Below are 13219 nucleotides of genomic sequence, written 5' to 3' on the forward strand. Positions count from 1 at the left end.
GAAGCATATGTTTCAATTCATTTTTATTCCATCTGTGTTCCAGGAAACTCATAGCCAAGTATATATTTCATTTTTCCTTTCAAGGCTACCAGAAAGCATAAGCTAGCTAAGTTGCAATGGAAAGTCCAGTATTTAAGGATGCTTATTAACATTCTTTAACTAACTTCAGGAAGCCATGCTCTTAGTTATTCTTAAAGCTCTGCATTTTAATTTTTGGCATGTTTAATTATCTGTACTTCTCTTATTTTATTGTTCATGCACGCATAACATCAAAAGAGCATGCCTTCAGCTCAGAAGCCACTGCCCAATAGATTTAAAGTTGTGTAAGAACTGTTCTGTATCTTTAACCGAGCCACAGTAGCTCAGTTTTTAAATAACTCTAAGACATAAAGATATGTTCATACTATGTCCAAAAGCAAACAATGCTTTTATTTATTGTTGTGTTTGAAGTAGGCCATCCATTCTTAATGACTGTGTCCAAAACTCTTTTAAATATTAAAGCATAGTTAACCAATCCTAAATAACTGTCTTCACATAACCAAATTAATCAGATTATGGTTTAACATAATGACGTAATCCACGCAACAAGCTAAATTTCCTCCACCAGTTAAAGTTTGAGTGGTTTCAGTCACACAATTTTACTAAACCTGGTTAGTTTAACCTCAGCTCATTATGTTGTGGCTTATTGGCTTGTGAGACACGCACCTTGCCGTTTCAATAGATTATGTAAGAAAAAAAAATGTTGAAAGCATGAGTTGAGGCTGAAATTCTATATTTACAATTATATTGGCTAAAGAACAAGTCCTTTTGAATTTAGGGAAGCTCACATAGGAGAACGTACTTTCTTTGGGGTTGCAAGTGCCTAAATCAATCTGATCTCATTATTTGTACTAAAGCAGACATCTACAACCAACTATCTTATGTTTCCACAAAGCAGATCCAACCATGGACAAATATTGCTCCATATTATCTTCACAAAACCATCTGAGGTACCGTAGTTTAGTGCAAGTCATTCATCCTAGGGCTATCACAAAGCCCTGGCACTTTAGACCAGAGGGGAAGACCAAAGAGCAGGATTCCAACACCCTTAAATATATATATACTGCTCAAAAAAATAAAGGGAACACAAGCAGAAGACATCCGAGATCTGAATGAATGAAATAGCCTTATTAAATACTTTGTTCTTTACATACAGTAGTGTATACACTGCTCAAACAACTAAAGGGAACACAAAACTACTGTATGTAACGAACAAAGTATTTAATAAGGCTATTTCATTCATTCAGATCTCGGATGTCTTCTGCTTGTGTTCCCTTTATTTTTTTGAGCAGTGTATATAGAAAATGGTGTTTTTCTGTAAAATGGTATTTTATGTAAAAGTACCCTGTTGAAATCACCTTTTCTATGAAAGGCAAGGGTGTCTAACCTTGGCAACTTTAAGACTTGTGGACTTCAGCATCCATAATTCCCCATACTGGCTGGGCAATTTTGGGAGTTGAAGTCCACAAGTCTTAAAGTTGCCAAAGTTGCACACCCCTGATGTAAGGAGAATAGGAGCCCTATCCATTGTTCAATTTAGTCACCGTAGATGCAGATTAAAATTGTATATTTGGGGTTAGTTACATTAAATAAAGAAATACTATAATACTGAGCTATAGATAAGATGTTTTCTTCTATTTGTTTCTAACTTCTATATTCTTTTTCTTCTATTTGTTTCTAACATTTATTTAGAAAATGAAACTTTAATCATTTTAGTTTTGAGTTGAAGCTTATTTCTTTTTTATATATTCTATTTCTGCCTCTTTCTTTTACTTATATTAGCCAACTCTGTTTAAACCCATGCATCAAATTTACTCCATTTCTAGACATATTTCACTTTTGCATTGAATGCTATATTCTCTTCTGTACCTCACACATTAAGGTGTCTGTATGTCTCTCGGTGGATGATTGCTGCTGTCTAAAAATAAATGGTGTTATGATTACTTTTCACTCATATGTTCATTTAATTAAATTCTGCCATCATTACACGCAGCATGCTATAAAAGTACCATCAGTGTAATGTTAAAAAGGCCATTTTTGTTTCTTTTCTTTGGCTTCTTTCCTCCCTCTTCATGAATTGGAAATAGTTTACAGACATTTTCAACTGTGATGTTCCATACCACTTCCTACAAAAATATGTCTCTGTCTAATAAGGGAATGGCAGAGGGTTTGTTCAGAAACAATTTAGGTTGGAAGGGATTACAAAAAGTTACAAAAAGCTAAAAGGCTGGGACGTGGAGGTGGGATTGGGGCAAAAGAAATGAAACCAGAAAGAAAACAGAAGAAGGAAGTGAAGTTTAGGAAGAAATATAAAAGAAGAAGGAAGTGAAGTTCAGGAAAAAATAAAAAAAGGCATGCAAAGATGAATAGATACAGTACATGAACATCAGGCACAAAGTAATTTAAAAAGGGGGAAGATCAAATGGAGAGTGTAAGCAATGGAAGAGAAAGAAAGAGAAAGTGTGGGAAATGGAAAGGTGAGGGGGGAGAGAAGAGACAGAAGAATTAAAGGAGATACCAGTTTCTTTTAAGTTGGCAACAAGATTCAAGTGAAAGGAGACACTAGCGGGGAGCAGAAATTATGATGAGAGGGAAGATTGGGAGGCAGACAATGGAGGGGAAGAGAAGAAAGTGACAACAAGGAAAATACAACAAAACAACAACAGAAAGTCAGTGAGAGATGAATAAAAGATGTATCAGAGGAAAGCTGCAAGGAAGAAAATGAGAGGTGAAAAACACAATAAAGTGAGGAGAGGTGAAAAGAGAGACCAACGAGGACAAAGAAATGGAATAGGAACATGATGGTGAACCTATGGTACGCGTGCATGTGTGTGCTGGCCAGCTGATTTTCGGGCCTTCTGGGCCCACCAGAAGTAAGGAAACAGGCTATTTCCTGCCTCCGGAGGGCCTGGGGGGTGGGGAAAGCCCATTTTTCTTTCTCACCTGGCTCCAGATCTTCTCTATGCATCTGGGGAGGGTGAAAACAGCCTTCCCCACCCCCTTGGAGTCCCTCCAGAGGTCTGAAATGGCCCATTTCCCATCTCCCGGTTGGACAGGAAGTGACTTTTTTGCTGTCCCCAGCCTCCAGAGACTCCTAGAGAGTCCTAACAGGCCTAAACAGGCCTAACGGGTTATCGCGTACCAGGAGCAGGAGGAGGGGGGTTGTGCATGCATGTGCAGGGCGGGGCACATAGAATTATGGGTGTGGGCATGCGCGCAAACCTCCCCGACCCCCCTCCTGGCACGCGATGGCACAAAGGTTAGCCATCATTGGAATAAAACATAAGAACAAGAAGAAAAACAGAAAAGTAAGGAGAAAACTTCAATCGCTCTTCATTTTTTTATTGATTGACTTACTTATTTATCCCTTGATCATATTCACTACCCTTTCTAGAACCTCTTCCAATGCTTTTTAAAGTGTGATGTCCAAAACTGAATACAGGGCTCGAGATAAGAGAGAAAGCGTTTGCTTCCCCTGATTTGAAAACTAGACTCTTGTTGAAGCGCTTAAAACAGCACCATGCTTTTGGCAAGCACAGTGCACTATTAATTCCTATTCAATTTGACGGTGACTATAATTCTAAGACATTTTTCTTATGACTAAATTGTGTATATTATGCTTGTATATTTATTTATGTTTGTCTGCTACATTTCATTTTGTCATTTCAGCCCACTTTAATCTGTTAAGGTAATCTTGAATATTTTGTTTTCTGCCATGTTTGTTATCCCGCTTAGTTTTGTGTTAACTCCAAATTTGATACTCCATTCCCTCCATCTATCCAACCAAGATATTAATGAAAATGTTGCAATTATTTGATATATTAAGCCAGTTCAATGAGGAAGTATTTGTGAGCACTCCCTGAAAACAATTTTGCCATCAACTAAGAATTTACCTGAGAATTTACATCTAAGAAATTCTTGTTCGTGATGACAATCTCATTTGATTGGGACGCAGGGCCTAAGACACTGAGCTTGTTGATTGAAAGGTCGGAAGTTCAGCGGTTCAAATCCCTAGTGCTGCGTAACGGGGTGAGCGCCCGTTACTCTTCCCAGCTTCTGCCAACCTAGCAGTTTGAAAGCATGTAAAAAATGCAAGTAGAAAAATAGAGACCACCTTTGGTGGGAAAGTAACAGCATTCCATGCGCCTTTGATGTTTAGTCATGCCAGCCACATGACCACGGAGATGTCTTCAGACAGCGCTGGCTCTTCGATTATATTGATCGATTGATTGATTATATTCTCAGGGGAATTCAAAGGGAGATCGGATTGAAATAGAAACTGGGAAGAGGGAAAGAGCTAAACTGTCATGTTCCTTCTATTTGCCATTGGTCTCAGAATGTAAAAAGCCCAAGGAAGACATCATCCCAAACCTGGAATTTCAAAAATGCTTGCATGACTTTTCCCAATTGCTGAGTTATAGTGCTTTAGAAGGCCAGGTCCTGAAGATGAAACTCAAATACTTTGGCCACTTAATGAGAAGGAAGGACTCACTGGAGAAAAGCCTAATGCTGGGAAAGATTGAGGGCAAAAGAAGAAGGGGACAGCAGAAAACAAGGTGGCTGGATGGAGTCACTGTAGCAGTAGGTGTGAGTTTAAATGGACTCCAGAGGATGGTAGAGGACAGAAAAGCCTGGAGGAACATTGTTCATGGGGTCACGATGGGTCGGACACCACTTCACAACTAACAACAAGCGCTCCCCACCCCTTTTAAGTGAACATGAAATGAACAGCCCTCCTGGCCAATCCCATTCTTTCCTCTATTATCTATGTTCTGACTCATAGCCTAATAGTTCTGTCACATGCAGGCAAGTGATAGGCTGATCTTCCAGCTTTGCTGTCCTCTCTCTTCATTATGAAGTCTTTATGAAGACTCTGAGTTGTCGCCTTCCTGAGATCTTCTTCTTTTGTTCAGTTATAATTGGCAATGAATAAGTTTATAAAAATTTCACAGGCACAACAATTAGCCGAGTCTCAATCAGCAATTCCATTCGGGATTTTTTTTTCGACGTGATCTTTTTATACAGGCAATAAATGCAGACCAGATTCCCCCATATAAGGAAGCAGGGACAGGGATCAAGTGGTTTTACTGCTATACGACTTCAATCTTGGACTAACCAAACAAGGGCTTAATGGCCCTGCCAGCTGAGCTGTCTAGCATTGTTGTGCAGTTCTTCCAAGCCACTGGTTAAATTTATCAGTTGCCGCCATATGCTACTTCTACCAAAATGACAATATGTGCTCATCATATGGATAGATATATTTATGGCACAAAGCTATTTGCGGCCGGAACAGAGTTAGCAAAGATTCATGTATTCAAAAACTGTATCACGTTTGTTCAAATTTGAAAGATCACTAGCCCAAGACTGCCATCATAAAGAGTTCTTTAAAAAGACAACAGTCAAATTGATTTTTTTTAAAAAAAACCTGATCAGAAATGGGAAAGGATTGACAGTCTGCACCAATCTGAAAAGGCCAAGAGGTACTTCATTAAACCAATTGTTGGTTACCTGATTTTGCCTTAATTAAAAATCCATGGCAAAGTACAGCAGATTTTATTCAGTTTCTGATAATCACTGGGTGGTACCAACGTAAAGGGAAAGACAACTGGTATAAGTTAAAATTTTGCTCACAGATAAACATCATAAAATTACAGCAGTGACAGTCAAGTAATCAATGATGGCTGTACAAGCAAAGATTTTTAATACACATCAATTAGTTTGAGTGTTAAATGTTTTACTATTTATCCATTTCTTTGTTAAATTATTTTATGTAATGCCAAACTTTAGATTATATTTGTAATATATCTGTGTATAGATACAGTATTTGTATGTATGCCACTGTGTGTATTCTGTATAATATGTCTTTGTGTGGGTGTATAAATGAATAATAGCTAAGGATGATCTCATTTCAGGATGAATTGAAAACAACATTATGGGCACAAAAGATATAGCCAAGGAACATTTGCTGTATGATTGCAGGTGGGAACATGGGAGGAGAATGGTCCTGTTTCTGTTATATTTAATTTGAAAGAAAGGTTAAATATTCATAATGCTTGTAACATTAATATCTGAAATTGTAATTAACATTGATGGAATATCCACTTACCTATAGTCATGATTCTACGGCATCAAAATAACAGAATATTAAGAATTTAGGTTTATTATATAAATATTATTGTTCTGAAATATGCTGAATTAAAACTGAGGAGAAAGAGTAATAGTCTATATGGCTAGACTTAATAACACATTAAAGGATTGAACTGCTTCTACATTAATACTTTATGGGTATATTTCTAGTTTATTTGAACGTCACTCAGTTACTCTTTTGTATTTTTCATTATATTAGCAACATATTTTGGTTGTTCATCATATCTTCTATTATCTATATATCTATAAAATGTTTAATTTTTTAAAAAAGTTGATATTGATGGTGTTGGGTGTGTTTTCTAGTTGGTCTTTTTTTTTTATTATGGTGAAGGTGTTGGGCTGCATGCATGAGAATGTTCTTGGCGTTGCAATACAACTTCCGCTATGAGTCCTGATTCCATTTGTTGATAGGTTTGCCCATCGAACTGAAAAACGTGGTTAGGCAGAGGTTACTAAGATCCATGATTCTGGGTGTTTCAATCTTGGTATATTTGGCTAGGTTGATTTTTTCTGTGGAGCAGTATTGTCATGGATTCTTTGGCTAATTCTGGGTCTATGGATGTGAGAAGGGCTGTGGCATCAAATGATTAGACCATGATTAGTTTGGATAACGAAATAGCTGCAAGAAAACAACCAAGATCAGAGAGCACCAAGGACCTATCATAAATGGATTTTTTTTTTATTAGTCTAATTTAAAATGCTGGCTCTGGTTTTTTTTTTTTTTTTTAATTATTTGTCCTATTGCTCCCTTTTTTTAATTTTACTTAGTTTTGATTTGTTTTATTATAACATTTTACACCAGTGGTGAAATGTAAAATTTGTTACTACCGGTTTTGTGGGCGTGGCTTGGTGGTGGTGGTGGTGGTGGGGTAATATGACTGAGTGGGCGTGGCCAACTTTTTTTTTTTACTTTTAAAACCATATTTTCTACAACTTTTTCGGCTGAAGAGGTTGTGAAAAAAATGCTTTTAAAAGCCTCTGGTGATCCCAGCTGACTTGCCTGATCGGCAGAAGCTTTTTTTTTTTTAAAGCCTCTGATGATCCCAGCTGAGCCGCGCGATCATCAGAGGCTTTTTTTTTTTACTTTTAAAAGCATTTTTTCGGCCAAAGAGGTTGTAGAAAAAATGCTTTTAAATTTTTTTTAAAAGAAGCCTCTGATGATTGCACGGCTCAGCTGGGCAATGGGGGGGGAGCAGGGATTTTTGCTACCAGTTCTCCGAACCACCTGTCTCCATCGCTACCGGATCGGATGATCCGGTCTGAACTGGGAGCATTTCACCCCTGTTTTACACCATCCACTGTCTTGAATGCATTTTTATAATGGAAGAAAAGAATATCAGAAAGCTGTAAAAAAAAAACTGCAAGTGAATTCTCCAGAGGTTGAGTCCTAGATTTTAGGCAATATGAAACATGTGCCTCAAGACATCAGCTGTATATTATAGATGTATTTTATTGATTTGTATCTGTTTCACATATTTCTTTTGTTCGCTTTCTGCCTTCGTTTGCAATCATTATTTCAATGTAGGTAACATTCAAATGCATATATCCGTTTATTAGTTTAAGCTAAAAACAACATTCAGAGTCATGCAAAATCTGATACAACCTTTCCAACAGAGCATCTTTCGAGTGTGTTGACTTGGGAGCTGCAACCCCTTAAATTGTAGCTGGGAATCGCTGAAGTTGAAATTATAGCATTACGCCATATTGAGGAAAACTAATTGCAACTCAATGTGTGCACTAATTCAAGAAGGGCCGCTCAGGTTGATTTGCTTGGAAATATCCAAACAAAATCTTCAAGGATTGGTACCATGGACATTCATACAGCTTTGTGCTGAGGAATGGAAATCTATTGTGTTTGGCTCTCTTTTGAAAGCCAGCAATTTATTTAATAGAAAGAGAAGAAAAAGGTTTAATTTGTTAACATATAGGGATAATCATCAAAAACCAAAACAAGGACTAATGTTTGATGTAATTAATCTTGTTCAGTAGATGTTTGTTTGTTTGTTTGTTTGTTTGTTTGTTTGTTTGTTTGTTTGTTAAAATTATTTGCCACCCATTTCCTACCCAACAACTCTGGGCGGGCTATAGTATAAAACATTAAAGCAGAAAAGACATTAAGAGAGATCTGTTTCTATCCATGAAAGGCCACCAAAGAAGTTAACCATCTATTTGTGTCAAAGAATAGAGATTCTCCCAGCCGCTCAGCTCATAGACAAACTGTGAAACAACAATCCTGCTATACATGTTTGGGACGTAAAATCTTCACCTCTAATTTGATTTGCTCTGTGCTTGTCAAGACTGTGTAGAAAAACTGCAGTTATATAGGCTCAGTTTAGTCATGAGAGCAGTATGGTGGCATACTGCTAAAGTTCCTCACTTCCCACTCAGAAGGTTGAGAGTTCGATCCTAGGTAGCAGCAGATGTTTCTCTCTCCTAGGACGCAAAGAAAAAAAATATTTGCTGTGAACTCTGCGTAGGTGTCAGGAAGGGTATCCAGCCAGTAAATGCTCAGCTTCATCCAGTCTTCCTGACTCTATCCCAAATAGGGACCACAGAGTTATAAAAAAAGAGTTTAGTCACTGAATGAAGGGCAAATAAGTTAAAAATGTGCATCATCCCCCATTCTCAATCTTGACATAGCAAATCATCACATTTTAAACATGCAAAAATGAAGCATGAATTGATTGCCTATATGAATTGGGATTCTCCTCTTCAGCGGCAGGCAGAAGTGAGACATAGAATAATGACCTTGTGAGATAAAACCCAGTCTCTGAATTCAAGATACTCTAAACGTATCCCGTGATTTTAGCCCCTATCCTTTTTCTACATATACGTATACCTGACCATCACATTATACCTGTTCAAAATAACTATTGTACACAAAGATGGATGGAAATCAAGTAAGAAATTGTTATCAAATCTATCAATAGTAATCAATTTCTTTAAAAAACTATATCAAATAGGAATGATAAGAAATTATACTTGTCTAATTGATATTAACACCATTCACTACATTTCTCCATAACTTTCTATCTTGTAAAGCATCTTTGCTTTCACCACTTCCATACACCGACTCAAACATTATTTTATAAAATTCTTACCTCTTTTGGAGCATTTTATTAATTTTCTCAGCCTTCCCTTTCCTCTTAACCCTTTCACACGCTCATCGTGCATAAACTTGCTTTGCAATTCAATTCTCATTGATTTTCTCTCTGTGTGTGTGCCTCTCTGTCTCTCTCTCTCTCTGTCTCTCTCTGTGTGTCTCTCTGTCTCTGTCTCTCTCTCTCTCTCTCTCTCCCCCCCCCACCCCCGCCAAAGAACTTTAATTTATTTCTTTCCTCCTGGTAACTCACATTTGTATTTCATCCCTGTTTCTTAAAAGCCATTCGTTCTTGGCTTTGGCCTTTTTTTAACCACATGCATTTCTTAAGTACCCAATCACAATGCATTTTCATTTACTTTTATGTTTTCTCAACCCAGCCCTGACTTTCACATAGCACAGTGGGCAGAAGCAGGCTCTTCATAGCACAGCCATCTTCATAGCTTTTGAAATTCATTCATTTCTCCAACAGACCTCATGCCGTCAACTATTTTACTATCAGCGTTTGCAGATCTTAAGGTTTCTCCATCCATTCTCCCACTTCAGTAAACATTCTTCCAAGATATACAAATTCATCTACCTGCTCCATTTTTTCTCCATTTATTTATAGCTTGCAATCATTCACTCCATTTGCCTTGTCAAACACAATTACCTTGGACTTTGATACATTAATCCTCAGGTGCACACTCCCTGTGGCATCATTAAATATAACATTCGCTGAAAATCATTCAAGTTCTCGGACAGCAACATGCTGCCATCTGCATAAGGAAGTATGTACATATTTACCAATAAGGTTAAACACATACATCTTCAATATGTGTGTACAAATGATACATTTCAGTTGTGACCGTAAGTTCCTTATACATTTATCTGTCTATACATTAAATAAATTGTCTTATTCCCTTTTGGTAAATATAGCATTTATCCTCACAATGCCTTATTTCCATCATACATTGTTCTTATCATCTTCAAATAGCCAGACTTCAACTTCATATTCATTGGATAGATTCCATAACTCAAGCCATTCACTTTTATACACTCTCTCTAAAACCATTTTAAATATTTCTAGATCAGTTGAAAGATTATCTGAAAAAATAATCTTTTAAACTATTGTTGTTGTTTAATATAGAAGAGCTTCTGAGAAATTCACAGCTATGAAATATATCCAACAAACAGCCTTCTTTTTGCAGCTTGCTCTCTGAACTTGAACTGCGTACCATACATGAATATTTTTTGATACATCCACATCACAATACATCGTTCCCCCATGTTTCTTTTTCCAATCCAATGTCCTGCTTTTGGCAAATCCCTTTGAATTCCATCATAAGGAACCATCTCCAACCAGAAGATGCCATGACTTCCAACTACAATGGGATTAAGGAAAAACATAGTCAACATTCATGCTAAGCAAAATAGATAGCTGCTGTCAAAACACACGGTTAAAACTGGAAGAGTTCTCTCTGGATCCTTTTAAAATCCTCACCTCTAACTTGTACTCATAAAGACCGCACAGAAATACTGATGTTATACAGGCTCAGTTTAGCCGTTGCATGAAGGGCTGGGAAGGTAAAACATGCATCGTCCCCCATTCTCAATCTTCACATAATGAATCATTCTAAGCACGTATAAAACAAAGTATGAGTTGATTACCTATATGAATTCTAATGGATGAGACAGCTAATCAAAGCACCCATGAATAAAACCGTAATTTGGAATATTAAAAACTTGTAATCATCTTCTAAAAGCCGGAGAGAATAATTCCATATTCAATATTTTTTTTTAAAAAAAAAGATTTGTTTTATATTGCCATAATGCAAAAAACAATTTTTTTTTTCTTTCTAAAGAAGGAATACAGCTGTCCATCTTCCACTTCTGCTTCTAGTGCTTATCAAGGTGAATATTGTTCCAAAGGATCTTCTGTTCTCATGGATAAAGAATGGCATGATAGCTATTCCATTAGAAGCAAACTCCCACTCCCTTCTAGCCAGAGATGGTATTCAGCCAGTTCAGGCAAACTGGTAGCAGCAATTGCCCAAGGATGTAATGCTGTCCTATTTAGCCACGTTTTCGAGGCTGGGCGCATGCATGGAAGGCGCGCATGAGCAAAGTGCATGTGTGGAAGGCACGAGTGAGCGAGCGAGCGTGCATGCATGCGGTGAACTGGTGGTAAGAATATGTGAAACCCAACGCTGCTTCTAGCATCTGTTGATGTTACCTAGGTTGGTAAGGAGGCATCTGCAAGAAAACCACCAAGGTCAGAGAGCACCAAGGGCACAATGGCTCAACCCTGAACTACACATATTCTCTTCTATAAATACTGTTCTACCATGCCCTGAAATGAGGATGGGATGTAAATTAGGAGACTATCTTTTCTCCATTAGAATGAGAGAATTTTTTTTAAAAAAAAATAAAGCCAAGAAGCAGTCTGAGACACACGAACAACTATTACACTTTTTAAATTAAGAAAGAGAACAGTTAAGTCAGAGATATTTCCCCTTTATCCCTGAGAGAGAGAGAGAGAGAGAGAGAGAGATGCTGGTGAATGAGAGAACAGTTCTTCTGCACTGAAGAAAAAATAGGTCACTGTGCCAGTGAAAAGGGCTGGTATTTGAGAAAGAGACAGTCTTTCCCCCCCCCCTTTTTTTTTTTTAAATCTACAACTGAAAAGCAAGTTTTTCTACTCAAGGATGGGGCAAATTTATCCAGTTTGGTTTTGTTAGGTTGTTCAACTCAGAAGCAACTGCTTCTGCCCAAGGAGCTGCTGATATAGTTCTACAGAGGAATTATTGAGTCTGTCATCTGCACCTCTATAACTGTCTGGTTTGGTTCTGCAACCCAACAAGACAGACACAGACTTCAGAGGATAATTAGAACTGCAGAAAAAACAATTGCCACCAACCTGCCTTCCATTGAGGACCTGTATACTGCACGAGTCAAAAAGAGGGCTGTGAAAATATTTACAGACCCCTCACATCCTGGACATAAACCGTTTCAACTCTTACCCTCAAAACGACACTATAGAGCACTGCACACTAAGATAACTAGACACATGAACAGTTTTTCCCCGAACGCCATCACTTTGCTAAACAAATAATTCCCTCAACACTGTCTAACTATTTACTAAATCTGCACTACTATTAATCTTCTCATCATTCCCACCACCCATCTTCTTCCACTTTTGACTGTAACTTTGTTACTGGTATCCTTAGGATTTATATTGATATTGTTTCCTGATTGCTTATTTGTACCTTATGACTATCATTAAGTGTTGTACCTTGTGATTCTTGATGAACATGTCTTTTATTTTATGTACACTGAGAGCATATGCACCAAAGACAAATTCCTTGTGTGTCCAATCACAGTTGGCCAATAAAGAGTTCTATTCTATTCTATTCTATTCTATTCTATTCTATTCTGTTCTGTTCTGTTCTGTTCTGTTCTGTTCTGTTCTGTTCTGTTCTGTTCTGTTCTATTCTATTCTATTCTATTCTATTCATCATTACTCAACTTCAGTTTAGGAAAGAAAAAAATAGACGAGGGCAGTGGTGGGTTGCCCCTGGTTTGCACCGGTTCTATAGAACTGGTAGTAAAACTGGTCGCCCACCAACCCCGACGTCATCTTCTGTGCATGCGCAGAAGAGTGTGCGCGTGTGTGAGCGAAGCAAGCATGCATGCATGGCCCTGTTGCGAACTGGTAGTAAAGGTCAGTAGAACCCACCCCTGGACGAGGGCTTCTACGTATGCACAGACAGACAACTTCCAAAGTTGGAGCCCAGGCTTTGTACGGATCATCGACCGCAGGAATAAGATTAGTTTGTGGAATGTCAAAAGAACTGTTCGTTGCTGGTATGAACAGACTTGGGAGGAGATTGCTGAAACACAGCACATGATTCTACCAATGAATCACCCTTCTATTAAGTCACTAAACATAAT

General features: G+C 37.8%; 1 protein-coding gene across 3 annotated transcripts in view; it reads right to left on the minus strand.

Moving 5' to 3' along the window:
* The window catches only part of PTN (pleiotrophin), a 114608-nt gene that overhangs the window by 70619 nt on the left and 30770 nt on the right, over positions 1-13219 (minus strand). The window contains exon 2 of one of the 3 annotated variants that reach the window (XM_087873742.1): positions 8564-8619. The exons of the other annotated variants lie outside the window; for them this stretch is intronic. The gene's annotated coding sequence lies outside the window, so the exon portion shown is untranslated. The remainder of the gene's footprint in view (positions 1-8563; positions 8620-13219) is intronic. 3 annotated transcript variants of the gene reach the window in all.

The sequence above is a fragment of the Pantherophis guttatus genome, chromosome 7, assembly GCF_059756535.1.
Source record: "Pantherophis guttatus breed Tessera chromosome 7, ASM5975653v1, whole genome shotgun sequence".
Taxonomy (NCBI): Eukaryota; Metazoa; Chordata; class Lepidosauria; order Squamata; family Colubridae; genus Pantherophis; species Pantherophis guttatus.